We start from the raw sequence: 24,977 nt of genomic DNA, 5'->3' as shown, positions 1-24,977 counted from the left end.
CCACCCCACACACCCCACACCCCCCACCCCACACACCCCCCACCCCACCCCCCCACCCCACACACCCCCCCACCCCACCCCCCCATCCCACACACCCCCCACCCCCCCACCCCACACACCCCCCACCCCACACACCCCACACCCCCCACCCCACACACCCCCCCACCATCCCACACACCCCCCACCCCACCCCCCCACCCCACACCCCACACCCCCCACCCCACACACCCCCCACCCCACCCCCCCATCCCACACACCCCCCACCCCCCCACCCCACACACCCCCCACCCCACACACCCCACACCCCCCACCCCACACACCCCCCACCCCACCCCCCCACCCCACACCCCCCACCCCACACACCCCCCACCCCACCCCCCCATCCCACACACCCCCCACCCCCCCACCCCACACACCCCCCACCCCACACACCCCACACCCCCCACCCCACACACCCCCCACCCCACCCCCCCACCCCACACCCCCCACCCCACACACCCCCCACCCCACCCCCCCATCCCACACACCCCCCACCCCCCCACCCCACACACCCCCCACCCCACACACCCCACACCCCCCACCCCACACACCCCCCCCCATCCCACACACCCCCCACCCCACCCCCCCACCCCACACCCCCCACCCCACACACCCCCCACCCCCCACACCCCCCCCCCATCCCACACACCCCCCACCCCACCCCCCCACCCCACACCCCACACCCCCCACCCCACACACCCCCCACCCCACCCCCCCACCCCACACCCCCCACCCCACACACCCCCCACCCCACCCCCCCATCCCACACACCCCCCACCCCCCCACCCCACACACCCCCCACCCCACACACCCCACACCCCCCACCCCACACACCCCCCACCCCACCCCCCCACCCCACACCCCCCACCCCACACACCCCCCACCCCACCCCCCCATCCCACACACCCCCCACCCCCCCACCCCACACACCCCCCACCCCACACACCCCACACCCCCCACCCCACACACCCCCCCCCATCCCACACACCCCCCCACCCCACCCCCCCACCCCCACACCCCCCACCCCACACACCCCCCACCCCCCACACCCCCCCCCCATCCCACACACCCCCCACCCCACCCCCCCACCCCACACCCCACACCCCCCACCCCACACACCCCCCACCCCACACACCCCCCACCCCAAACACCCCCACCCCACCCCACACATCCCCACACCCCCCACCTCACCCCCCCATCCCACACACCCCCCACCCCACCCCCCACCCCACACCCCCCACCCCACACACCCCCCACCCCCCATCCCACACCCCCCACCATCCCACACCATCACCCACCCAACACCCATCCCCCATGGCACACCCCCACCCCCCACACGCACGGTGGTGTGGTGGTGGTGATGGTTGTGATGGTGGTGTAGTGGTGGAGATTGTGGTGGTTGTATTGGTGGTGTAGTGGTGGTGGTGTAGTGGTGGTGGTTGTGATGGTGGTGTAGTGGTGGTGGTTGTGATGGTGGTGGTGTGATGGTGGTGGTGTGATGGTGGTGTAGTGGTGGTGTGATAGTGGTGGTGATGGTGGTGTGGTGGTGTAGTGGTGGTGGTTGTCATGGTGATGGTGGTGGTGATGGCGTGTGGCCGTGTTTGATGTGGTGGTTTTGGGGGTCCTTTGTGGTACCGTCTTTTAAATAATAAAATAAACATCAACTTGTTATCTTGACGCAGCGTGGCCATGGCGACGATTACCATAGCAACGGGAAAAGTGGGGGCCCGTCCGCCCCTCCCCTCGGCCTCCATTCCACCCCACACCCTTCACCACCCTCCTGTAGCCCCCCCCCCAAACATCGCTTAATCAGCCCCCCCCCCAGTCCTCTTGTTAACCCACCCCCTCGCACCCCACCCTGAACCCCCCTCACTCCCACACCCCCCCCCCCTCACTCCCCTCGCTTCGTGACAATCATTTAACCCCCACGCTGACATTGCCTCATCCCCTTTAGCCCCCATTAACCCCCCCAACCCCCAACCCCCAACCCCACCACCCCCACCCCCACCACCCCCACCACCCCAACTAAGCCCCTCCCCCACCCCAATCACCCCCACCCCCACCACCCCCACCTCCCCCAACCCCCACGCCCACCACCCCCACCTCCCCCACCAAGCCCCTCCCCCTCCCTCTCTCTCTAAACTTCATTAATGACCTCCCCCCTTCCCTTACATCCCTCCCCTCCTTAACCCCCATTCGCCTTCCGTTAACTCCCTCCCCATGAATTCAACTTCTTCAAACCTCCTTCAAATCCTTAAACTCCCTCCTTCCTTCAACTCCCTCCTTCAACTCCTTCCTTCCTCCTTCAACTCCGTTTTTCCTCCTTCAACTCCCTCCTTCAACTCCCTCCTTCAACTCCTTCCTTCCTCCTTCAACTCCCTCCTTCAACTCCTTCCTTCCTCCTTCAACTCCTTCCTTCCTCCTTCAACTCCCTCCTTCAACTCCCTCCTTCCTCCTTCAACTCCTTCTTTCAACTCCTTCCTTCCTCCTTCAACTCCTTCCTTCCTCCTTCAACTCCCTCCTTCAACTCCCTCCTTCAACTCCCTCCTTCCTCCTTCAACTCCCTCCTTCAACTCCTTCCTTCCCCCTTCAACGCCTTCCTTCCTCCTTCAACTCCCTCCTTCCTCCTTCAACTCCTTCCTTCCTCCTTCAACTCCCTCCTCCCTCCTTCAACTCCCTCCTTCAACTCCTTCCTTCCTCCTTCAACTCCTTCCTTCCTCCTTCAACTCCTTCCTTCCTCCTTCAACACCCTCCTCCCTCCTTCAACTCCCTCCTTCAACTCCTTCCTTCCTCCTTCAACTCCTTCCTTCCTCCTTCAACTCCTTCCTTCCTCCTTCAACTCCCTCCTTCCTCCTTCAACTCCCTCCTTCAACTCCTTCCTTCCTCCTTCAACTCCTTCCTTCCTCCTTCAACTCCTTCCTTTCTCCTTCAACACCCTCCTCCCTCCTTCAACTCCCTCCTTCAACCCCTTCCTTCCTCCTTCAACTCCTTCCTTCCTCCTTCAACTCCTTCCTTCCTCCTTCAACTCCCTCCTTCCTCCTTCAACTCCTTCCTTCCTCCTTCAAATCCCTCCTTCAACTCCCTCCTTCAACTCCTTCCTTCCTCCTTCAACTCCCTCCTTCAACTCCTTCCTTCCTCCTTCAACTCCTTCCTTCCTCCTTCAACTCCCTCCTTCAACTCCTTCCTTCCTCCTTCAACTCCTTCCTTCCTCCTTCAACTCCTTCCTTCCTCCTTCAACTCCCTCCTTCAACTCCCTCCTTCAACTCCTTCCTTCCTCCTTCAACTCCTTCCTTCCTCCTTCAACTCCTTCCTTCCTCCTTCAACTCCCTCCTTCAACTCCCTCCTTCAACTCCTTCCTTCCTCCTTCAACTCCTTCCTTCCTCCTTCAACTCCTTCCTTCCTCCTTCAACTCCTTCCTTCCTCCTTCAACTCCTTCCTTCCTCCTTCAACTCCCTCCTTCAACTCCCTCCTTCAACTCCTTCCTTCCTCCTTCAACTCCCTCCTTCAACTCCTTCCTTCCTCCTTCAACTCCTTCCTTCCTCCTTCAACTCCTTCCTTCCTCCTTCAACTCCCTCCTTCAACTCCTTCCTTCCTTCAACTCCCTCCTTCACCTCCTTCCTTCCTCCTTCAACTCCCTCCTTCAACTCCTTCCTTTCTCCTTCAACTCCCTCCTTCAACTCCTTCCTTCCTCCTTCAACTCCCTCCTTCCTCCTTCAACTCCTTCCTTCCTCCTTCAACTCCCTCCTTCAACTCCTTCCTTCCTCCTTCAACTCCCTCCTTCACCTCCTTCCTTCCTCCTTCAACTCCTTCCTTCCTCCTTCAACTCCTTCCTTCCTCCTTCAACTCCCTCCTTCAACTCCTTCCTTCCTCCTTCAACTCCCTCCTTCAACTCCTTCCTTCCTCCTTCAACTCCTTCCTTCCTCCTTCAACTCCTTCCTTCCTCCTTCAACTCCCTCCTTCAACTCCCTCCTTCAACTCATTCCTCCTTCAACTCCTTCCTTCCTCCTTCAACTCCCTCCTTCAATTCCCTCCTTCCTCCTTCAACTCCTTCCTTCCTCCTTCAACTCCCTCTTTCAACTCCTTCCTTCCTCCTTCAACTCCTTCCTCCAACTCCTTCCTTCCTCCTTCAACTCCTTCCTTCCTCCTTCAACTCCCTCCTTCAACTCCTTCCTTCCCCCTTCAACTCCTTCCTTCCTCCTTCAACTCCCTCCTTCAACTCCCTCCTTCCTCCTTCAACTCCTTCCTTCCTCCTTCAACTCCCTCCTTCAACTCCCTCCTTCCTCCTTCAACTCCTTCCTTCCTCCTTCAACTCCTTCATTCAACTCCTTCCTTCAACTCCTTCCTTCCTCCTTCAACTCCTTCCTTCCTCCTTCAACTCCTTCCTTCCTCCTTCAACTCCCTCCTCCCTCCTCCAACTTCTTCCTTCCTCCTCCAACTTCTTCCTTCCTCCTTCAACTCCCTCCTTCAACTCCTTCCTTCCTCCTTCAACTCCTTCCTTCCTCCTTCAACTCCCTCCTCCCTCCTTCAACTCCCTCCTTCAACTCCTTCCTTTCTCCTTCAACTTCTTCCTTCCTCCTTCAACTCCTTCCTTCCTCCTTCAACTCCCTCCTTCCTCCTTCAACTCCTTCCTTCCTCCTTCAACTCCCTCCTTCAACTCCCTCCTTCAACTCCTTCCTTCCTTCCTCCTTCAACTCCCTCCTTCAACTCCTTCTTTCCTCCTCCAACTCCTTCCTTCCTCCTTCAACTCCCTCCTTCAACTCCTTCCTTCAACTCCTTCCTTCCTCCTTCAACTCCCTCATTCAACTCCTTCCTTCCTCCTTCAACTCCTTCCTTCCTCCTTCAACTCCCTCCTTCAACTCCTTCCTCCAACTCCTTCATTCCTCCTTCAACTCCCTCCACCCTCCTTCAACTCCCTCCTTCAACTCCTTCCTTCCTCCTTCAACTCCCTCCTTCAACTCCTTCCTTCCTCCTTCAACTCCTTCCTTCAACTCCTTCCTTCCTCCTTCAACGCCTTCCTTCCTCCTTCAACTCCCTCCTTCAACTCCTTCCTTCCTCCTTCAACTCCTTCCTTCAACTCCTTCCTTCCTCCTTCAACTCCTTCCTTCATCCTTCAACTCCTTCCTTCCTCCTTCAACTCCCTCCTTCAACTCCTTCCTTCCTCCTTCAACTTCTTCCTTCAACTCCTTCCTTCCTCCTTCAACTCCTTCCTTCCTCCTTCAACTCCTTCCGTCCTCATTCAACTCATTCCTTCCTCCTTCAACTCCCTCCTTCAACTCCCTCCTTCAACTCCTTCCTTCCTCCTTCAACTCCTTCCTTCTTCCTTCAACTCCTTCCTTCCTCCTTCAACTCCTTCCTTCCTCCTTCAACTCCTTCCTTCCTACTTCAACTCCCTCCTTCAACTCCCACCTTCAACTCCCTCCTTCCTCCTTCAACTCCATCTTTTCCTCATTCAACTCCCTCCTTCAACTCCTTCCTTCCTCCTTCAACTCCCATGGCCCCTTGCACCCCCCACCTCTCCCTCATCCCTCGCTTCTGTCTCTTACACTCCGGGCTGCCACCCGCCCATGAAGCGCCTTCACGCGCTAGTCACGTGCCCGAGGTTGTGTCCGTGCAGTGGTGACGATGATGACGGTGCCGATAAGAATATCTCAGCCTGGAGGGCGGGCAGCAGCGGGCAGCAGCGGGCAAGGCCTGGGTGGTCGGCGCGGGTAGCTGCCCCATCTGTCTCTCTGTCTCTCTCTCTGATCAATGTGCGTTGGTTACCTCCGGGGAGAGAAAGATTCGATCGTGAGCAGTAAGGTTTCGCTCCGACACTGGGTCATCTCCACGCCTCCCTGAGACTGATACACTCACTCAGACAGACACACTCACTCACTCACACACTCAGACAGAAACACTCACTCACTCATACACACTCACTCAGACACACTCACTCACACACTCAGACAGACTCACTCACTCAGACACACTCACTCACACACTCACACACTCAGACAGATACACTCACTCACTCACTCACACTCACTCAGACACACTCACTCACACACTCAGACAGATACACTCACTCAGACAGACAGACATACTCACTCACACACTCAGACAGATACACTCACTCAGACAGACTCACTCACTCACTCAGACAGACTCACTCACACACTCAGACAGATACACTCACTCAGACAGACACACTCACTCAGACAAACACACTCACTCACACACTCAGACAGACAGACTCACTCACACACTCAGACAGATACACTCACTCAGACAGACACACTCACTCACTCAGACAGACTCACTCACTCAGACAGATACACTCAGACAGATACACTCACTCAGACAGACACACTCACTCACTCAGACAGATACACTCACTCAGACAGACTCACTCACTCACTCAGACACACTCACTCACTCAGACAGACTCACTCACACACTCAGACAGATACACTCACTCAGACACACTCACTCACTCACTCAGACACACTCACTCACTCAGACAGACTCACTCACACACTCAGACAGATACACTCACTCAGACACACTCACTCACTCACTCAGACACACTCACTCACTCAGACAGACTCACTCACACACTCAGACATATACACTCACTCAGACAGACAGACATACTCACTCACTCACACACTCAGACAGACACACTCACTCAGACACACACTCAGACAGACACACTCACTCAGACACACTCACTCACTCAGACAGACACACTCACTCACTCACTCAGACACACTCACTCACACACTCAGACAGATACACTCACTCAGACAGACAGACATACTCACTCACTCACACACTCAGACAGATACACTCACTCAGACACACTCACTCAGACAGAAATACTCACTCACTCACACACTCAGACAGACACACTCACTCAGACACACTCACTCACTCAGACAGACACACTCACTCACTCACACACACACACTCACTCAGACACACTCACTCACTCACTCAGACACACTCACTCACTCAGACAGACTCACTCACTCAGACAGACAGACACACTCACTCACTCAGACAGATACACTCACTCACTCAGACAGACAGACACACTCACTCACTCAGACAGACAGACTCACTCACTCACTCAGACAGACACACTCACTCACACACTCAGACAGATACACTCACTCACTGAGACACACTCACTCACTCACACACTCAGACAGACACACTCACTTAGACACACTCACTCATTAAGACACACTCACTCACTCAGACACACTCACTCACTCAGACAGACACACTCACTCACTCAGACACACTCACTCACTCACACACTCAGACAGACACACTCACTCACTCAGACACACTCACTCAGACACACACCACACACACACACACCACACACAACACACACACAACACATACACAACACACACACAACAACAACTGCCATTCGCCACTAAGTGGCGGTGACGTCACCACGACGCTTGTGCCAGGCTACGTGCACGTTGAGGCCACGTGAAGTGTCGAACGCCCGCTGGTCACGGGGCAGACCCAGGTGCTACGGGTCGACTTACCGAGATGACCGAGATGACTGGCTGATGCACCACCTGTGCCCCCTACTGTGCCAACTTGCTGTGCTTTAGCCACCCGGCGCTCCGCTCGTTGTTGTGAGCGTCGCTCCTCCGCCCTCCGTTGTTGTTGGAGGGCGACTGCCTCCTACTACCCAGCAGCGTCCTTCACGAGCCTCCTCCACAGAGGCCGATCTTGACACCGCTGGTACCAGTCATCAGCAAGTCCACTCAGCTCCACATCCTCCTGTACCACATCACTCCATCTCTTCCCGTTTAGCACTCTCAATCCGGCCGAACAAAAGCTGTTTAGGCATGCGGTGGCTGGGCATGCGGGCTACATGACCCAGCCAACGCAGCCTTGCCTGCCGGAGTAGCTCACCGATGGGACTTTGCCCAGATCTTTCAAGGATTTGTGAGCTCCTCACACAATCCAGCCTGCAGGTTAAACCCAGGATAGATCGTAGGCAGGCCAACCTAAATGTTTCTAACCGGCGAAGATTCGCAAGCGTAGACACACACAGCACACACACAGCACACACAGCACACACACAGCACACAGCTAACACACTCACATACACGCACACACACAGCACACACACACAGCACACACACAGCACACACAGCACACACACACAGCACACACACAGCACACACGCACAGCTAACACACAGCACACACACAGCACACACACACAGCACACACACACAGCACACACGCACAACACACACACACAGCACACACACAGCACACACGCACAGCACACACACACAGCTAACACACAGCACACACACACAGCACACACACAGCACACACAGCACACACACACAGCACACGCACACACACAGCTAACACACTCACATACACGCACACACACACAGCACACACACACAGCACACACACAGCACACACAGCACACACACACAGCACACACGCACAGCTAACACACAGCACACACACAGCACACACAGCACACACACAGCACACAGCTAACACACTCACATACACGCACACACACAGCACACACACACAGCACACACACAGCACACACAGCACACACACACAGCACACACACAGCACACACGCACAGCTAACACACAGCACACACACAGCACACACACAGCACACACACACAGCACACACGCACAACACACACACACAGCACACACACAGCACACACGCACAGCACACACACACAGCTAACACACAGCACACACACACACAGCACACACACAGCACACACGCACAGCACACACACAGCACACACGCACAACACACACACACAGCACACACACACAGCTAACACACAGCACACACACACACAGCACACACACAGCACACACGCACAGCACACACACAGCACGCACGCACAGCACACACACACACAGCACACACACAGCACACACACAACTAACACACTCACGCTCTCAACCTCCGTTGGCAAGCGTAAACAAATCGCCCTCTCCTCTCAAACTCTCCCGTCCCTTCCCTCCCCTCCTCCGTGTCGCGTCTCGCTCCTTCTCCTGCCTCCCTCCTCTGCTGCTGCCGCTCTTCTTAAACAGCTCCGTCTCGGCGTCTCCATCCTCTCTGCTCTTCCATATTTTCAAATCGCCGTTTCGCTCGTCCTGTTTCCTTCCCTCTCTAAATGTAGATTCCATCTCTCTCTCCGCCTCTCACCTCCCTTTCTCTCTCTCTCTCCCCGACGTTTTTTTTTAATTCGCCATCTCTCTCTCTCCGTCCATTGCCGAAGGATTGATTTTGCGTATTCTCCTTTTCTCCCTGTCTTGTCTTCCCACTCTCCTAGGCTTACTCTCCCATCTCTCTCCCACTCTCTCTTTCTCCCACTCTCCCCCCTCTCTCCCATCTCTCTCTCACTCTCTCTTTCCCACTCTCCCCCCTCTCTCCCACCCTCTTTTTCTCCCACTCCCCCCTCTCTCCCACTCCCCCCTCTCTCCCACTCTCTCTTTCTCCCACTCTCTCCCACTCCCCCTCTCTCCCACTCCCCCTATCTCCCCTCTCTCCCACTCTCTCTATTTCCCACTCTCTCTTTCTCCCACCCTCTTATTTTTTTTACGATCAGTGGAAACAAGAAGATGCTCGGTGTATTCGGCACTTTGTTTCGTTCATCATTTCCCACTCCGCCCTCTCTCCCACTCTCTCTTTCTCCCACTCCCCCTCTCTCCCACTCCCCCCTCTCTCCCACTCCCCCCTCTCTCCCACTCCCCCTCTCACCCACTCCCCCCTCTCTCCCACACTCTCTCTTTCTCCCACTCCCCCCTCTCTCCCACTCTCTCTTTCTCCCACTCCCCCTCTCTCCCACTCCCCCCTCTCTCCCACTCCCCCCTCTCTCCCACTCCCCCTCTCTCCCACTCCCCCCTCTCTCCCACTCTCTCTTTCTCCCACTCCCCCCTCTCTCCCACTCTCTCTTTCTCCCACTCCCCCCTCTCTCCCACTCTCTCTTTCTCCCACTCCCCCCTCTCTCCCACTCTCTCTTTCTCCCACTCCCCCCTCTCTCCCACTCTCTCTTTCTCCCACTCCCCCCTCTCTCCCACTCTCTCTTTCTCCCACTCCCCCCTCTCTCCCACTCTCTCTTTCTCCCACTCCCCCCTCTCTCCCACTCTCTCTTTCTCCCACTCCCCCCTCTCTCCCACTCTCTCTTTCTCCCACTCCCCCCTCTCTCCCACTCTCTCTTTCTCCCACTCCCCCCTCTCTCCCACTCTCTCTCTCTCTCCCACTCCCCCCTCTCTCCCACTCTCTCTTTCTCCCACTCCCCCCTCTCTCCCACTCTCTCTCTCTCTCCCACTCCCCCCTCTCTCCCACTCTCTCTTTCTCCCACTCCGCCCTCTCTCCCCCCTCTCTCCCACTCTCTCTTTCTCCCACTCCCCCCTCTCTCCCACTCTCTCTTTCTCCCACTCCCCCCTCTCTCCCACTCTCTCTTTCTCCCACTCCCCCCTCTCTCCCACTCTCTCTCTCTCTCCCACTCCCCCCTCTCTCCCACTCTCTCTTTCTCCCACTCCCCCCTCTCTCCCACTCTCTCTCTCTCTCCCACTCCCCCCTCTCTCCCACTCTCTCTTTCTCCCACTCCGCCCTCTCTCCCCCTCTCTCCCACTCTCTCTTTCTCCCACTCCCCCCTCTCTCCCACTCTCCCTCTCTCCCACTCTCCCTCTCTCCCACTCTCTCTTTCTCCCACTCCCCCCTCTCTCCCACTCCCCCCTCTCTCCCACTCTCCCTCTCTCCCACTCTCCCTCTCTCCCACTCTCTCCCACTCTCTCTTTCTCCCACTCCCCCCTCTCTCCCACTCTCTCTCTCTCTCCCACTCTCCCCTCTCTCCCACTCTCTCTTTCTCCCACTCCGTCCTCTCTCCCACTCTCTCTCCCACTCTCTCTTTATTTCCCCATCTCTCTCCACCCCCCCCCCAACCCCATGCCCCCATCCCCCATCTCCCCCCGCCCCTCGTTCAGCAGCACGTGGTCTCCATGGCAACGGAGCGTGCGGGGTCGGAGCGCGCGCGCCTGAGAACGAATAAATAAATAAACAAATAAATACGCTCATATATACACACATATATACACACAAATATATACAAATATATAAACACACATATATATACATACATATACACACACATATATACACAGAAATATATACACGCACACACAAATATATATACAGGCACCGAATAATAAATAACGCGAATACATTTACGATAAAACAATGTCAAATGCACGAATAATCGCACCAAGAACCAGAGGTCGCAAACCGGGTACCCGATACCCGTACCCTACCCGATACCCGGCTACCAGTACCCGGCCGGGTACGGGTACCCGTTTGCGACCCCTGGTGCGGCCGGGTACGGGTACGGGTAAGGAATCAAAACCCGTTTGCGACCTCTGCCGGGTACGGGTAAGCCGTGAGTCACTGGTGAGTCACCGTTTGTCACTCATTTCCCAACGTCTTGTCTCTTCTCACAATTCAAGTTCCTAGAATCAACCCACCCCGCGCCTGCAACATGGCTTCATCCCAGAGGTCGCAATCAGGTACCCGTAGCCGTACCCTACACGATACCCGACCGGGTATGGGTAGCCGGGTAGGGTACGGGTACCCGTTTGCGACCCTGGTGCGGCCGGGTACGGGTACGGGTAAGGAATCAAAACCCGTTTGCGACCTCTGCCAAGAACTCTACAGCGGCGGCAAGCAGCGTGCGCGTTGGAACGTCGCGTTAGAGCGGTCTAGAGATGGGCGTGTTAGTTCCTCAATAGTATCGTGTTAGACCCTCAATAGTATCGTGTTAGATCATCAATAGTATCGTGTTAGATCATCAATAGTATCGTGTTAGACCCTCAATAGCATCGTGTTAGACCCTCAATAGTATCGTGTTAGACCCTCAATAGTATCGTGTTAGACCCTCAATAGTTTCGTGTTAGACCCTCTATAGTATCGTGTTAGATCCTCTATGCTTTTGCGGTAGATCCTTTATAGTTTTGCGTTAGATCCTCAATAGTATCGTGTTAGACCCTCTATAGTATCGTGTTAGATCCTTTATAGTTTTGCGTTAGATCCTCTATACTATGGAGGATATAACGCGATACGATAAATAATCCTTTATCGTGTTGCGTTAGATCCTTTATCTTATCGCGTTAGATTCTACATTGTTTGGCGTTAGATCCTCTGTGGTATCGTGTTACATACTCGATTGTTTCGCATTAAATCCTCAATCATATCGTTTGAAATCCTCTATAGTATCACGTTAGATCCTCTATAGTATTGAGTTAGATCCTTTGGCCCTGGTAGGAACGTTGGGTTGCGCGGTCAATGGCCAGGGTCAACGGCGGCGTGGTGTATTCCGCAAATATGCCCGACTGTGAGGGCGGGCACAAGCCGGCGTGAGTAGGTTAAACGTTGAGTTTTACAAGGGCACCACGGGGTGACCAGCCCCTCCCCACCCAGCCACACCCCACCCACCCCTTCCCCACCCCCCCCTCCCCACACAGCCCCACCCTCCCCACCCAGTCCCTCCCCACCCAGCCCCTCCCCCACAAGCCCCACCTCTCCCACCCCCCACCCAGCCCCACCCTCCCCACCCTCCCCACCCAGCCCCTCCCCACCCTCCCCACCCAGTCCCTCCCCATCCTCCCCACCCAGCCCCTCCCTCCCCACCCAGCCCAACCCCTCCCTCCCCCCACCCAGCCCCACTCAACCCCACCCAGCCCCTCCCCGCCCTCCCCTCCCCACCCAGCCCCTCCCTCCCCACCCAGCCCCTTCCCACCTTCCCCTCTCCACCCAGCCCCACCCCTCCAATTTTTGGATGCACGACGGACGGACGGACACAATAATCCCCTGTGGGCTGGTGTAACCAGGAGGTTCCTACCAGTATAAATATAGGAGCAAACCTGGAAAAGCAGTTGCGAGTAGCAACATCGTCAACACCAGCTAACATCACCACGCCTCGCCAAAGAAAAGCAGTTCCAGCCATCGCATTAGGGGTGTGAGTTAATTAAATGTTTGACCAAATATAACAACGGGCTAATTTTAAAGTTGATCATTTTGTATGGCCCGCGAATGATGTCATAAATATTCAAATGGCCCTTGGCAGGAAAAAGGTTCCCCACACATGCTCTATAGTATCACGTTAGTTCCTCTATAGTATCGTGTTAGCTCCTCTATAGTATCGTGTTAGTTCCTCTATAGTATCGCGTTAGCTCCTCTATAGTATCGTGTTAGTTCCTCTATAGTATCGTGTTACCTCCTCTATAGTATCGTGTTAGTTCCTCTATAGTATCGTGTTAGCTCCTCTATAGTATCGTGTTAGTTCCTCTATAGTATCGCGTTAGCTCCTCTATAGTATCGTGTTAGTTCCTCTATAGTATCGTGTTAGCTCCTCTATAGTATCGTGTTAGTTCCTCTATAGTATCGCGTTAGCTCCTCTATAGTATCGTGTTAGCTCCTCTATAGTATCGCGTTAGTTCCTCTATAGTATCGCGTTAAATCCTCTATAGTATCGTGTTAACTTCTCTATAGTATCGTGTTAGTTCCTCTATAGTATCGTGTTAACTCCTCTATAGTATCGTGTTAGCTCCTCTATAGTATCGTGTTAGCTCCTCTATAGTATCGTGTTAGCTCCTCTATAGTATCGTGTTAACTCCTCTATAGTATCGTGTTAGCTCCTCTATAGTATCGTGTTAACTCCTCTATAGTATCATGTTAGTTCCTCTATAGTATCGTGTTAGCTCCTCTATAGTATCGTGTTAGTTCCTCTATAGTATCGTGTTAGCTCCTCTATAGTATCGTGTTAGTTCCTCTATAGTATCGTGTTAGCTCCTCTATAGTATCGTGTTAGCTCCTCTATAGTATCGTGTTAGCTCCTCTATAGTATCGTGTTAGTTCCTCTATAGTATCGTGTTAGCTCCTCTATAGTATCGTGTTAGTTCCTCTATAGTATCGTGTTAGCTCCTCTATAGTATCGTGTTAGCTCCTCTATAGTATCGTGTTAGCTCCTCTATAGTATCGTGTTAGCTCCTCTATAGTATCGTGTTAGTTCCTCTATAGTATCGTGTTAACTCCTCTATAGTATCGTGTTAACTCTATAGTATCGTGTTAACTCCTCTATAGTATCGTGTTACCTCCTCTATAGTATTGTGTTAACTCTATAGTATCGTGTTAACTCTATAGTATCGTGTTACCTCCTCTATAGTATTGTGTTAACTCCTCTATAGTATCGTGTTAGCTCCTCTATAGTATCGTGTTAGCTCCTCTATAGTATCGTGTTAACTCTATAGTATCGTGTTAACTCCTCTATAGTATCGTGTTACCTCCTTTATAGTATCGTGATAACTCTATAGTATCGTGTTAACTCTATAGTATCGTGTTACCTCCTCTATAGTATCGTGTTAACTCCTCTATAGTATCGTGTTACCTCCTCTATAGTATCGTGTTAACTCTATAGTATCGTGTTAACTCTATAGTATCGTGTTACCTCCTCTATAGTATCGTGTTAACTCCTCTATAGTATCGTGTTAGCTCCTCTATAGTATCGTGTTAACTCCTCTATAGTATCGTGTTAGCTCCTCTATAGTATCGTGTTAACTCCTCTATAGTATCGTGTTAACTCCTCTATAGTATCACGTTAGCTCCTCTATAGTATCGCGTTAGCTCCTCTATAGTATCGTGTTAACTCATCTATAGTATCACGTTAACTCCTCTATAGTATCGTGTTAACTCCTCTATAGTATCGTGTTAGCTCCTCTATAGTATCGTGTTAACTCTATAGTATCGTGTTAACTCCTCTATAGTATCGTGTTACCTCCTTTATAGTATCGTGATAACTCTATAGTATCGTGTTAACTCTATAGTATCGTGTTACCTCCTCTATAGTATCGTGTTAACTCCTCTATAGTATCGTGTTACCTCCTCTATAGTATCGTGTTAGCTCCTCTATAGTATCGTGTTAACTCTATAGTATCGTGTTAACTCTATAGTATCGTGTTACCTCCTCTATAGTATCGTGTTAGCTCCTCTATAGTATCGTGTTAGCTCCTCTATAGTATCACGTTAGCTCCTCTATAGTATCGTGTTAACTCCTCTATAGTATCGTGTTAACCTCCTCTATAGTATCGCGTTAGCTCCTCTATAGTATCGTGTTAGCTCCTCTATAGTATCGTGTTAGCTCCTCTATAGTATCGTGTTAGCTCCTCTATAGTATCGCGTTAGCTCCTCTATAGTATCGTGTTAGCTCCTCTATAGTATCGCGTTAGCTCCTCTATAGTATCGCGTTAGCTCCTCTATAGTATCACGTTAGCTCCTCTATAGTATCGTGTTAGCTCCTCTATAGTATCGTGTTAGCTCCTCTATAGTATCGCGTTAGCTCCTCTATAGTATCGTGTTAACTCCTCTATAGTATCGTGTTAACTCCTCTATAGTATCACGTTAACTCCTCTATAGTATCGTGTTAACTCCTCTATAGTATCGTGTTAGCTCCTCTATAGTATCGTGTTAACTCCTCTATAGTATCGTGTTAGCTCCTCTATAGTATCGTGTTAGCTCCTCTATAGTATCGTGTTAGCTCCTCTATAGTATCGTGTTAGCTCCTCTATAGTATCGTGTTAGCTCCTCTATAGTATCGTGTTAGCTCCTCTATAGTATCGCGTTAGCTCCTCTATAGTATCGTGTTAACTCCTCTATAGTATCGTGTTAGCTCCTCTATAGTATCGTGTTAGCTCCTCTATAGTATCGTGTTAGCTCCTCTATAGTATCGCGTTAGCTCCTCTATAGTATCGTGTTAGCTCCTCTATAGTATCGCGTTAGCTCCTCTATAGTATCGTGTTAACTCCTCTATAGTATCGTGTTAGCTCCTCTATAGTATCGTGTTAGCTCCTCTATAGTATCGTGTTAGCTCCTCTATAGTATCGTGTTAGCTCCTCTATAGTATCGTGTTAACTCCTCTATAGTATCGTGTTAGCTCCTCTATAGTATCGTGTTAGCTCCTCTATAGTATCGTGTTAGCTCCTCTATAGTATCGTGTTAGCTCCTCTATAGTATCGTGTTAGCTCCTCTATAGTATCGTGTTAGCTCCTCTATAGTATCGCGTTAGCTCCTCTATAGTATCGCGTTAGCTCCTCTATAGTATCGTGTTAGCTCCTCTATAGTATCGTGTTAGCTCCTCTATAGTATCGTGTTAACTCCTCTATAGTATCGTGTTAGCTCCTCTATAGTATCACATTAGCTCCTCTATAGTATCACGTTAGCTCCTCTATAGTATCGTGTTAGCTCCTCTATAGTATCACATTAGCTCCTCTATAGTATCACATTAGCTCCTCTATAGTATCGCGTTAGCTCCTCTATAGTATCGTGTTAGCTCCTCTATAGTATCGTGTTAGTTCCTCTATAGTATCACATTAGCTCCTCTATAGTATCACGTTAGCTCCTCTATAGTATCGTGTTAGCTCCTCTATAGTATCGTGTTAACTCCTCTATAGTATCGTGTTAACTCCTCTATAGTATCACGTTAGCTCCTCTATAGTATCGCGTTAGCTCCTCTATAGTATCGTGTTAACTCCTCTATAGTATCGTGTTAACTCCTCTATAGTATCACGTTAACTCCTCTATAGTATCGTGTTAACTCCTCTATAGTATCGTGTTAGCTCCTCTATAGTATCGTGTTAACTCCTCTATAGTATCGTGTTAGCTCCTCTATAGTATCGTGTTAGCTCCTCTATAGTATCGTGTTAGCTCCTCTATAGTATCGTGTTAACTCCTCTATAGTATCACGTTAACTCCTCTATAGTATCGTGTTAACTCCTCTATAGTATCGTGTTAGCTCCTCTATAGTATCGTGTTAACTCCTCTATAGTATCGTGTTAGCTCCTCTATAGTATCGTGTTAGCTCCTCTATAGTATCGTGTTAGCTCCTCCTCCTCGATGTTGCAATCGTCGCGAGGGGGGGAGGGGGGGAGGGTATGTCCGCGGAGCCCCGAGGGGGGGGGGGGCTGGGGGGTGCTGGGGGGGGTGCTGGGGGGGGGTGCGAGGCGGTGGTGGCGGCGGTGTCTGTAGCGGCACGGGCTGCATGCTAATGTCGCCTTATTGAGTCAGGGGGGGCCTCTCTCTCTCTCCTCTCTCTCCTCTCACCCCCCCCCCCACTCCTCCATCTCTCACCCCCCCCCTCTCTCTCACCCCCCCCGCCTCTCTCTCTCACCCCCCCCCCTCTCTCTCACCCCCCCCCCCCTCTCTCTCACCCCCCTCTCTCTCACCCCCCCCCCTCTCTATCACCCCCCCTCTCTCTCCTCTCGCCCCCCCCCTCCTCTCTCTCCCTCTCTCTCACCCCCCCTCTCTCTCACCCCCCCCCCCCTCTCTATCACCCCCCCCTCTCTCTCCTGGCTCCGCCCCCCCCCCCTCCTCTCTCTAACCCCCCCTCTCTCTCACACCCCCCTCTCTCTCACCCCCCCTCTCTCTCCACCCCCCCTCTCTCTCACCCCCCCCCCCTCTCTATCACCCCCCCTCTCTCTCCTCTCGCCCCCCCCTCCTCTCTCTCACCCCTCCTCTCTCTCACCCCCCCCCTCTCTCTCACCCCCCCTCTCTCTCACCCCCCCCCTCTCTCTCACCCCCACCCTCTCCCACCAAGGGTCGCCCCCCCTTTCCACCACCCTTTCTCCAGCCCCCCTCGCTCGCTCGCCTCGCTGGCTCGCTGGCCATCTCTCTCCTCGCTCTCCCCTCTCGCCCGACACGAGCGCTCCTTCTCCGCCTCGATTTCTAATCGCGCGCGCTCCTGCCCCTCTCCGCTGTGGGAGGCGCGCTCTTTCTGTCTCTCATCCCGTTTCTTCCTTCGCTCGAACTCCCCCCCCCCCTCCTCTTCCTTCGCATCCCTTTCACTCTCTCGCTCGCTGCCTCTCTCCCTCCACGAGCCCGTCGCTCTCACGATCCTGTGCCTCTCCCACTCTCCCTCGTTCCCTCTCCTCACCCTCCTCATCCCCTGCCTGCCTGCCTCGATCTACCCCCCCCCCTTCCTCTCTCTCATCTCGCGTACTCGATTTCCTCTCCCCCATTCTCTATTCCCTCTCTGTCCCTCGCTCCCTTCTTTCTCCGCTTTCCCCCCTCCCCCCTCTCTCTCTACCCGCCCCATCCTCTCTCTCTGCTCCTTCCCTCTCTCCCCTCTCTCTCCCTACCTCCATCTCCTCTCTCTCGCGGCGCTCCCGTCTGAGACGCTTTCTCGTCCCGTGCGCGCTAGGACCACCACCACCCCCAACACCACCACCACCACAACACCCACCATAACCACCAACACCACCACCACCACAAACACCACCACCACAAACAACACCACCACCACAAACACCACAACACCACCCACCAACACCCCCCCCACCCCCCCGCTTTGCCGTGATCGTCGTAACGAGATCATTGTGACGACACCAACGAGGAGGAGGTGGTGGGTGGGGGTGGTGGGGGGGGGAGGAGGTGGTGGTGGTCGTGACGACCACGAGGAGGTGGGAGGAGGTGGTGGTGGTGGTGGTGGTCTCGACGAATCATTTGTGACGATCGGAAGGAAGAGGAGGAGGAGGGGGGGGCGGAGGAGGAGGTGAAGGAGGTGGTGGAGGTGGTTGGTGGTGCGCTCAGCTATAATTCCTCTTCGGGGGGGTGGATTGGGTTGGCGGTGTTGGGGGGGGGGCTGTCCGCGTAGCGCGCTCGCCTCAAGGTTGTGACGGGGACATGCGGAGAGGCCGCCGGCGTGCGTGAGCCAGGAGGCTGTGGCGAGGTGAGCGAATTCCCCCTCGTGGGAGCGGACACTCGGCGACGATTGCCGTCACGCGTTGTTGTTGTTTTTGGTGGTGGTGGTTGATGGTTGTTGAGACAAGTGGTTGTTGGTTGTTGTTGCGTCGTCCGCTAGTCGCGTGCCACCCCCCCCCCTCCTCCTCGTGATGGACGGCGTCGTTGTGACCCCACCCGGTTCACATCACGGGGATAATTCGTCGTCTTCGTGGTCATCGTCGTCGTCTTTGGATGACTACGGAGAATATGGCATCGCGATTCGGCCGTTCCGTCGAGTTTGACATATCGCTCCTTGATTTTGAGTCGAGTGTGTCGTGAATCGATCGCGTTGTTCGTCGATGAGCAATGCCGCTCGTTTCACCGTCACCGTCGTCTCCATCGTCATCATCGTCGTCAACGCCGTCGAACTCTTCCGAACCATCACAACGCAACATCATCAATCGTCGGCCACGCGCACGAATCATCTACCGATCATCATCGTCATCATCATCATCGTCGTCGTCGTCAAAACATCAGCAGCGGCAGTAGCGGGCGATGGCCATCAATCGATGTGTCAGCAGCGCAAGTCGTGGCGGCGATGTTACTGTTGCATCCGCAGCGGTGCGGCATTGTTTGTTTGTTGTTTGTTTAAAATAGAAATTTCTCTCAATAACTTCGCCGTAGCCGAGGCTGTGACGCGCGCGGGGGAGCCGGGTCACGTGGCACGAACGGTACCGACGGCACTAAGCGAGCAGTGCACCTCGAGGTGGGAACGGTTCGACGCCTGCCCGCGTTGAGCGGACGGAGCGAGGCCGCGCCTGTGGTGGCGAGCCGGAGGGAGGACGAGGGCGGAGAGAGAGAGAGAGGCAGGAGGGAGAGGAGGTGTGGAGAGAGAGCGGTGTGCAGAGAGAGAGAGGTGTGGAGAGAGGTGTGGGGAGAGAGAGGTGTGGAGAGAGGTGTGGAGAGACAGGTGGTGGGGCTGCTGTATGTCAGTGTGTGTGTCAGTGTGTGTCTGGTGTGTGTGTCAGTGTGCGTGTCTGTGTGCGTGTCTGTGTGTGTCAGTGTGTATATCAGTGTGTCAGTGTGTGTATCAGTGTGTCAGTGTGTGTGTCAGTGTGTCAGTGTGTATGTCAGTGTGTGTGTCTATGTGTCAGTGTGTGTGTCAGTGTGCGTGTCTGTGTGCGTGTCTGTGTGTGTGGTCAGTGTGTGTATCAGTGTGTCAGTGTGTGTGTCAGTGTGTCAGTGTGTATGTCAGTGTGTGTGTCTATGTGTCAGTGTGTGTCAGTGTGTGTGTCAGTGTATTTGTGTGTGTGTATCAGTGTGTGTCAGTATGTGTGTCAGTGTGTGCCAGTGTGTATCAGTGTGTGTCAGTGTGTGTGTCAGTGTGTGTGTCAATGGGGAGCGGTGGTATAGCGGTTAGCGCTACGAACCCGGCCACCCGAGTTCAATTCCCGCTCACGGCCAACACCAGCGACGATTTTCTGAATCGGTACTGGGCCACCCCTAGGTCGACTCAGCGTGAAATGAGTACCTGGTGCGGTGTGCAGTAAACATCGTCACTGGGAAGACAAAGGCGACCCGGGCGTGGTTGCCGGCTACCCACCCCCTCGTGTGCCTTTCCGGCCTTTATAGGTGCTCGCTAACAGCTAGCACCTATGAAGCCTCAACAGTCTGTTAAGGCTATACGGGGGATCTTTGTCTTTGTCAGCGTGTGTGGGGGAGCGGTAGTGTAGTGCTTAGCGCGCTGCGCTACGAACCAGGCGACGCGAGTGCGATTCTCGCTCACGATCAACACCTGTGACGATGATCTGAACCGGTCCCGGGCCTCCCCTAGGTCGACTCAGCCTCAAATGAGGTCCTTGTCCGCTGTGTGAACATCGCCACTGGGGAGACAAAGGCGATCGGGCGTGGCGCTGACCACCGATCCTCTCGTGTGCCACAGTGCCGGCCTTCATAGGTGCCGCTACTCGCCAACAGCAACTTGTTCCAACAGTCCCGTTGAAGGCGGCACGAGGGGATCTTCATTTGTTCTTGGTTCTTTCGGTGCAGTCACGTCGAAGGGAAATGATAAAATGATAACAATATAAAACAATAAAATTCTCACGACGTTTCGATCGCAACACGAGCAAATCAAAATCGAAACGTCGTGTGAATTTAATTGTTTTATTTTTATCGTTTTATTATTTCCCTTCTACGTGACTTCACCGAAATAATCAAGAATATTAATCCCTGCAGTCACGAAAGCTTTAAGTCGAATTTTAGGATATTCAGTTGTACTTTGTGTTGGGGCATGAGCATCATCTCGTCAATCCCATCACCACGTGACGGCGGGGTGGGGGGGGGGGCGTGTGGGGGGGGGGCACCTGGGACTATCCCTCACGGAGGAAGCCGCAAAGAGAAACTTGGGGACGAATGGAATCTCGAGTCGCCCGTTCCGCTCGCTTTGTTCTTCCGTTAACAACTCGTCACGGTGACTGGGAGATGTTAACTACCTCGCCTGGTACGCAGGAAGTCGTGGGATAGATCCCGACCCTGACGACGCCTGCTGTATATTCGGCGATTGTGTGTGTCTCTCTCTCGTCATTATCACGGTGGAGATGTTATCTACCTCGCCTGGTATGCAGGAGGTCGCTGGTTGGATCACGACCCTGACGATGTCTGCTGTGTATTTGGAGTTTGCGTGTTTCTCTCATCATCATCACGGTGGCTAAGAGATGTTAACTACCTCGCCTGGTACGCAGGAGGTCGTGGGTTCGATCCCGGCCCTGACTCCTGCTGCTATATATTTGGAGTTTGCGTCTCTCTCTTCCCGTGGTCGCGTGGATTTTTCTCGACGTCCTCCGGATGTTCCCACCTCCACATTTAGAACCAACATCGCGCGCATCGAGTAATTTGGCTGCAATAAATGTCCACGCTACGACGATGATAACGACGATGGTGATGATGGTGATGATGGTGACGATGGTGATGATGATGACGATGGTGACGATGGTGATGATGATGACGATGGTGATGATGATGACGATGGTGATGATGATGACGATGGTGACGATGATGACGATGGTGATGATGACGACGATGGTGACGATGATGACGATGGTGATGATGACGATGGTGATGATGGTGACGATGATGACGATGGTGATGATGATGACGATGATGATGACGATGGTGATGATGACGATGGTGATGATGATGACGATGGTGATGATGATGACGATGATGATGACGATGGTGATGATGACGATGTTGATGATGATGACGATGGTGATGATGACGATGGTGATGATGGTGACGATGATGACGATGGTGATCATGGTGACGATGATGACGATGATGACGATGGTGATGATGAGGATGGTGATGATGGTGACGATGGTGATGATGGTGATGATGATGACGATTGTGACGATGATGACGATGGTGATGATGACGATGGTGATGATGATGACGATGATGATGACGATGGTGATGATGGTGACCATGATGACGATGATGACGATGGTGATGATGACGATGGTGATGATGGTGACGATGATGATGATGGTGATGATGATGACGATGATGATGACGATGGTGATGATGACGATGGTGATGATGATGACGATGGTGATGATGACGATGGTGATGATGGTGACGATGATGACGATGGTGATCATGGTGACGATGATGATGACGATGGTGATGATGACGATGGTGATGATGATGACGATGGTGATGATGATGACGATGATGATGACGATGGTGATGATGACGATTGTGATGATGATGACGATGGTGATGATGACGATGGTGATGATGGTGACGATGATGACGATGGTGATGATGATGACGATGGTGACGATGATGACGATGGTGACGATGATGACGATGGTGATGATGACGATGGTGATGATGGTGACGATGATGACGATGGTGATCATGGTGACGATGATGACGATGATGACGATGGTGATGATGAGGATGGTGATGATGGTGACGATGGTGATGATGGTGATGATGATGACGATTGTGACGATGATGACGATGGTGATGATGACGATGGTGATGATGATGACGATGATGATGACGATGGTGATGATGGTGACCATGATGACGATGATGACGATGGTGATGATGACGATGGTGATGATGGTGACGATGATGATGATGGTGATGATGATGACGATGATGATGACGATGGTGATGATGACGATGGTGATGATGATGACGATGGTGATGATGACGATGGTGATGATGGTGACGATGATGACGATGGTGATCATGGTGACGATGATGATGACGATGGTGATGATGACGATGGTGATGATGATGACGATGGTGATGATGATGACGATGATGATGACGATGGTGATGATGACGATTGTGATGATGATGACGATGGTGATGATGACGATGGTGATGATGGTGACGATGATGACGATGGTGATGATGATGACGATGGTGACGATGATGACGATGGTGACGATGATGACGATGGTGATGATGACGATGGTGATGATGGTGACGATGATGACGATGGTGATGATGATGACGATGATGATGACGATGGTGATGATGACGATGGTGATGATGATGACGATGGTGATGATGATGACGATGATGATGACGATGGTGATGATGACGATGGTGATGATGATGACGATGGTGATGATGACGATGGTGACGATGGTGACGATGGTGATCATGGTGACGATGATGACGATGATGACGATGGTGATGATGAGGATGGTGATGATGGTGACGATGGTGATGATGGTGATGATGATGACGATGGTGATGATGATGACGATGATGATGATGAGGATGGTGATGATGGTGACGATGATGACGATGATGACGATGGTGATGATGACGATGGTGATGATGGTGACGATGATGATGATGGTGATGATGATGACGATGGTGACGATGATGACGATGGTGATGATGAGGATGGTGATTATGGTGACGATGATGACGATGGTGATGATGACGATGGTGATGATGGTGATGATGATGACGATGGCGATGATGATGACGATGGTGATGATGACGATGGTGATGATGGTGACGATGATGATGGTGACGACGATGACGATGGTGATGATGACGATGGTGATGATGGTGATGATGATAAGCCGCCCACTTGTGACGAGCCATCATTCGCGATAGCCACGTGGCTTCTGAAAAGGAGTCACTGATGCAGCAGTTCCGTGGGGCCTCACCTGGTGGAAAGAATTAAAGTAAATCAATATATTCGTGATCTAACCCCCCACAAAAAAACTCTACATTATGGAAAATTACAAACTACTTTTTGTCGCGATCTACGCGATCTAACCTCCCTCGCCCCCCCCCCCCCCCAAAACCTGTATTATGAATGATATTGTTCGCGAAAGCAACCAGTTTATAGTTTTAACTCGATCTCCGCCGCCGCCGTCATCATCATCATCATCCTCGACGAGACGTCGCTTTTAAGCGTCACTTTTAATTGGCTCACGGCCGCCACCGCCGCTCTTAAATTGTTGACGCGAATTTAATGAATTTCCTTTTTTGCGAACGCGGCCGTCCGTCCGATCGCTCGCTCGCTCGCCTTGACGTTCGATTCGCCGGGGGGGGGGGGGGGGGGAAACTTTTGCTCGTAGACAGTTGAACGTCGGGTCAACGTTGACTCGACGTCGAGCCCGACGTTCAACTGGCTACGACGTTGAGTCAACGTCGCCCCAGCCGCGTGTCAATGCTGGCCCATATTCTTAGGTTTTTTCGGTAAAGTCACGTAGGTAAAAAATTTAAATTAATAAAAGTAAAATTAATAAAAAAAATCACGATGTTTCGGAGGCAACACAAGCTTCCGTCTTCAGGTGGAACAGTCACAGCACGATAGCTGTATCAAGTGATAGCTGTATCAAGCGATACAGCTATCGTGCTGTGACTGAAGCTTGTGTTGCCTCCGAAACGTCGTGATTTTTATTTTATTTTTATTTTACTTTTATTCATTTTAATTTTTTACCTACGTGACTTTACCGAAAAAACATAAGAATATGAATCTTTGCAGTCACGAAAGCTTCAAATCTAGAACTAATGCTGGCCCACCGTCTAGCACGCTTACCGGGACAGCTGCGTTCCACGACGTTGCAATGTTTCGTTTGGTGCCCCCAGAAATACACAAAAGACAAAGAC

The 24,977-nt window shown here is 52.7% G+C and overlaps 1 protein-coding gene across 2 annotated transcripts in view; it reads left to right on the top strand.

Annotated features, from left to right (window-relative positions):
- LOC144942353 (uncharacterized) overlaps window positions 1-24,977 on the top strand; it is a 273,147-nt gene that overhangs the window by 123,515 nt on the left and 124,655 nt on the right. The window contains exon 1 of one of the 2 annotated variants that reach the window (XM_078869176.1): window positions 18,609-18,825. The exons of the other annotated variant lie outside the window; for it this stretch is intronic. The gene's annotated coding sequence lies outside the window, so the exon portion shown is untranslated. Of the gene's footprint in view, window positions 1-18,608; window positions 18,826-24,977 lie in introns of those variants that run through there. 2 annotated transcript variants of the gene reach the window in all.

Source organism: Lampetra fluviatilis, chromosome 27, assembly GCF_964198595.1.
Source record: "Lampetra fluviatilis chromosome 27, kcLamFluv1.1, whole genome shotgun sequence".
NCBI classification, from domain to species: Eukaryota; Metazoa; Chordata; class Hyperoartia; order Petromyzontiformes; family Petromyzontidae; genus Lampetra; species Lampetra fluviatilis.
Note: the sequence above shows the minus strand (reverse complement) of the source record. Positions and strands in the feature narration are given on the sequence as shown.